Genomic DNA, 5443 nt, shown 5'->3' with positions numbered 1-5443 from the left:
AAAAAAATTCTTTGTTATACAATCCCTCCCCCCAAGTCCTCTCTACTATGCAGCCTTCATTCTGGACTCCTGTCACGACAATAATACCTAGTCATATATCCCTTTTAAACAGTTCTCTCCATCTGTTTCAATGAAGTATACATAATTTATCCCATCTTTCTCAGTCTCCCCCCAACCCCGATGTTAGTCCTATTTTACCACAGTGACAGTATACAGTCCTTTTGTGACTGAGATATTTCACTCAGCATAATGTCATCCAGGGTCACCCACTTTGTATAATATTTCATGAGTTCTTTGTTTTTCAAAGCTGCATGATATTCCATTGTGTGAATATACCACAGCTTCTCTATCTATTTGTTTGTTGATGGGCACTTGGGTTGTTTCCAACTCTTTGCTATTGTAAACAAAGCCTTCTTAAAAGTACCTGGGGCGGGGGTAGGGGAGTAACTTTGGATAAATTTGTACCTCAGTATATCCCAATCTATGGAAGAATTTTAGGGAGAGCAGGGTTGGGATGTACAGAAACTGCTGAGCAACATGTAAGCATATAACATGGGACCATGGGCCTGGGGCCTTCTTCACTGTAAGGGATTCCTGCCATCTCCACACCTTTCCTAGAACATCTGTGCTCAAGTGTCAGTCTTTAGAGCTATTGGTTTTTAAAAAATTGATTTTTATTTTTTTGTATTGATTTGCTCACAACGATCAAATACATCGTGTTTCACACTATTCTTCATTCATATTGTGTCACACAATCATTCCCATGCATGTTTTACAAAATTAATCACCATTGGAACTTGCCCTTCATCACCCTGTCATTCCCCCAGATCCTTTCCATTTCCTTCACCCCCTCCCTCCACCCACCAAACTGTGCAACGCTGGGGTTTTGCCTCTACTCATCTTTGCCCCTCTGCTCCCACCCTTTCTTCTCTGGTATCCACACTATCCATCCTATTTTTACAACAATGGTCTTATGCAGTGTTTGTTCTTATGAGACTGTTAGTTCACTCGGCTTAATGCTCTCCACTCTCTCCCAAGTTATGTATCTTTTGAAATCATTGCTCCTGAGTGCTGCACAGCATTTCATTGTGTGAATGTACAATTTTTCAATCCATGCAGTTGTGGTTGGACATTTGGGCTATTTCCATGTTCTTGCCATGGTGAATAATGCTGCCATGGACATTGGTGTACAGATCTCCATTCATGCCTTAGTTCTAATTTCCTTGGTATATTCCTAGTAGTGGAATAGCTGGGTCATATGAATCTCTAGGTAAAGCTCTTGATTTTACTGAGAGGACAGAATCTCTATTTGAAGCAGGGTTGAAACAATATGAGAGTGGGGTTGAATTGAAGGTCTGGCAGATACAAGAGGCTATTTTTGAGAACTCAAATTTTCTCCAACAGGGAAGGTTCCAGTGCTTTTTGGATCTTGTGTGTGCCCAAGAATTATCAGGTGACAGCTGAGACACAGGTGTATGTGAAGTATGGCAGGTGCCCCGGGTGCCACTGAAGAGTGGAACCACAAAGCAGGCTAGCGTGAAGGTGGAGTGTGACTAGTGAGGAGGCAGCAGTCACCCAGATGAGGGGAGAGAGGTGAATGTTTAGTATTTGGTGATTTACACAGCTCTAGTGGTTTAGTGCTAAGGAATTAGGCTGCTAACCCAAAGATATGCAGTTCAAATCTACAAGCTGCACTGTGGGAGAAAGATAGACAGTCTTTTCTCATATAATTCACTGCCTTTGAGAACCTGCAGGTAGGGTCTGCTATGGGTTGGTTCTGACTTGATAGTCTGGTGACTTTTGTCTTAGAAAAAAAAATATTGTCCTATTCCTTGTGTCATTTTATCACAGTCACAGCATGACCCTATTGAATACTGGTGTTCTGTGTGACGGGGTTTGTCCAAGAGGGGAACAACATCACCAAGGGGTAGATGTCAGACTACCTTCTAACAGCATCCAAATGCCTCATGGTCTCAGACTAGTTCCTCTGTCAAACTAAAACTCAGAGTCTTCGATTCTGAGTCAAATGAACCCATGAATGTCAGAGACCTGTAATAATGGAAGTTTGTTTTGCTGTGGTTTTTGGTTTGGTGGTTTGTTGGGGTTTTTGTTTTGTTTTGAAGAATGGCTGGTTTCTCAGAAGCAAGTCACAAGGTATTTCTTTGGATGAACCTCAGGGTGTCCCCAAGCTTTTTGTTAGCAGTGGAATGCTGTTAGCCATTTGCAGCACCCAGGGATGATTCCCGGATGTCGAGAGAGCTGCTTTTGTTTTTTCATCTCTCTTCAGTCTTGTCTTTTACCCCTGGGGGAGGGCATGGGGATTGCACAAAAAGAACACTACAGGAAATTGCCTGGAACTTCTTAAGTATTTAAAGAACCCTACATACTACATAGGGAGAACTCTGTTAGCCTCCAGGGTAGGGAGTTGTGCTTCCAACCTAAAGAGGTGGTTCAAATTCACCAGCTGCTCCACGGGGCAAAATTGAGCAACCGCCTCCTGTATGATTTACAGCCTCTGGAAGGTCAGCTATGAGCTGTTTCTGACAAGAGCAAAGAACAACAAATATTATAAATGGAGCTTTACTGGGAACTCTGGGAGCCTAGTGGTAATACGCTGCACTGTAATCTCGAAGGTTTTGAACCAGATTTGAACTGGATGGTTCAAATCCACCAACTGCTCCGTGGGAGAAGGATGGGCAATATCCTCCGGTGCAAATGACTGTCTCTGAAACCCCCCTAGAGGGTCAGCATTGGTTGGTTCCAACTCTATGGTACTCAACAACAACTGGCTTAATCTTTAAGGAATCGTACAAACCAAACCCCAAAAAGCCATGCCACTCTGGAGGATCAAATCCATGAGCAGCTTCAAGAGAAAAAGGCAGCATATTCCCATGTCATTCACAGCCTCGGGAACCTGCTAAGTGGTTGTTGTTGTTAGGTGCCATCGAGTATGACTCATAGCAACCCTTTGAACAAAGATGTGAACCCCCTTTTTTTTATCCTGGGCCAAAGTCACACTTCCTGACATAAAAGAGCCCAATGCAGCAGTCGGTAATCCACCTGGTTAAGGATCTTCCTCTCCTTCACCGACCCTCCACCCCTCATAGAATGGTCAGCAATGAATTCAACAGCAATATTTAGATTTCCACTGAGAACATGTAGAAAAGTATCCTTTGGCCAAACAGCCCTCAGTGGCAGCCTAAGCTCAACATTATGTTCAACATCTGATATGGGATGCAAACCTCTAACATCCAACCAACAACAGTCAGAACTTGTCCCCCCATCTTTTGCCTTCCCCACATGCCATGATGGTGGCACCAACGGTGATGGGCCCACACTCAAACCTAGATTCCATGCAAATGTGTGGGTCTAAATCCAAGGCTAAAACTCCTGTATCAGACATTAAAGTCAGTGCAGTAACAGAAGGCAGAAAATCATCTAGTCGCCCATCAGTTACGGCACTTGTGGAATTTCCTAGGGTGCCATATGAGCCTGCAGGGCAAATGCACAGATTGGGGCAGGTGTGGGAGTGAAGTCGAACTAATAAAAGCAAGCAGCTGTGCTGCAGTCCCAAAGACACACAGTTCGAGGCCACCAGCTACTCCATTGGAGGCGGGACGATCCCCTCCCGTGTAATTACTGCCTCTGCAAACCCGCCAGAGAGCCAGCTATGTCAGTTCCGATGCGATGGTACACAACATTATGAGAGTCTTAGCCTTGTTTAGAGGAACCCTCCTTGGTGGTATGGAGGTTAAAGTGCATGGCGACCTATTGAATCGTCAATGGTTCAAATCCCACTTGCTGCTCCAGGAGAGGAAGATGGCGCAGTCTATTCCTATAAAAGATTAACAGCCCTTGAAACACTGTGGAGCTGTTCTGCTCTGTCCTACAAGGCCACTAGGAGTCAGAATTTACCTAATGCCCATAAATTTGGTTTGGGAATTTTTAACCTTGCTCCACTCCTTTGACTAGGGTGCTTTTGTGGCCCAGTCAGTCCATAAGGGGTCGTTCTCTTAACTCAAAGGCCACGCTTTTCTGGTGGTTTGAACGCATCAGAAGAGAGAAAAATGCACAATCTCCTCCCATGCAATTGTAGCCTCTGAAAACCCACTGGAGGGTGAGCTATGAGTCATTTCTGACCCTGCTCTTTGTTTCACATCCTTTACTCTTCCACATTCTGTACAAATTCTCACATGAGCACTGACTCCACAATGAGCTCTTTTCTTCATAAACCTTGACAGAGACCCTCAGTCCCTGTGTAAGAGCCCAGCTCGAACCAGGAAGGAGTTTCTCTTTTTATTCTCCAGTCTTTGCTTCCAGTACTGCCGTGGCCTTTAAGTCTCAGCTGGCGCACACAGCATGTGCAGGCTAGCACTTTCGACTTCTCCAGGTAGAGCAGGAGTTCTTTGGTGTAGGTGAAATAGAGGGGAGAAAAATAGAAGCAACCTCTTTTAAAAGTATCATTTCCAAGTGGTTTATTCTACATAGGAACACAAGGAGTCATTTCTTTACATAGATTTCAAAACCTACTAGGAAAACTTGATACTTCCCTAATCCTCTCAGATTAGAAGCTGGCTTTCCCGAACTCCGGCCTAAGGGAGAGACGCAGCCTGCTAGAGAGGCCTGACGGCTCACTAGCTAGTTTGTCTATCTCTGAACTACAGTTGTAAGACTGAAACACAAACAGCATTGAGCTAGATCACAGGAGGAGTTTGTCAAATATAAAGAAATGGTATCTCCAACTCCTAAATTATTTTGCTCCCAGTGCAATGCCCCCCTCCAAATCCCTTACAATGAAGGAATGGGACCAAAATTAGATTTCACTCACCACCACACGGCCCCAGCCTCCTCTGAATTCCTGGGAGCAGTTCCTGTGGCATTCCACACTACCTCACCTGTAACCTGGACCTTAATCTTGAGAGCAGGGAAAAAAGAGTGAAAGACACACACTTCTCATTTAGAATGTGTGCACAATGACACCACGGTAAATCCCATTTTATTACCAACACAAGTGTGAGAAACAAGCCTAAAGTAAAAAATCCTTCTTACAAAATTGAATGCCATCCCCAACTTGGAGGTCTCAAAACCAAAACAAAGAGCTTTTTCACTTTTCTAAAAGGAATTGTGCTGCCAGCGCATAGGTATGTGGTTCAAATCCAACAGCTGCTCCGTGGGAGAAAGATGGGTGATCTCCTCCTGCGGAATGTGTTGTTGTTATGTGCCGTTGAGTCGCTTGTGACTCATAGCAACCCTATGTACAACAGCCCTAAACTCTGCCCTGTCCTGTGCCAATCACACTGTCTCTGACACACCCATCCCGATTACCCCAGTCACTGAATCAGTCCTCATAGAGGGCCTTCCCCTCCTGCGCTGTCCCTCCACCCTCCCAAGCATGATGTCCTTCTCCAAGGACCGGTCTCTCCTCACAACATATCCAAAGTAT

The sequence above is a fragment of the Elephantulus edwardii genome, unplaced genomic scaffold (assembly GCF_000299155.1).
Source record: "Elephantulus edwardii isolate Elephantulus edwardi_28Jun2011 unplaced genomic scaffold, EleEdw1.0 scaffold00137, whole genome shotgun sequence".
Classification (NCBI taxonomy): domain Eukaryota; kingdom Metazoa; phylum Chordata; class Mammalia; order Macroscelidea; family Macroscelididae; genus Elephantulus; species Elephantulus edwardii.
The sequence above is the reverse complement of the archived record's forward strand: the minus strand, read 5'-3'. Positions refer to the sequence as shown.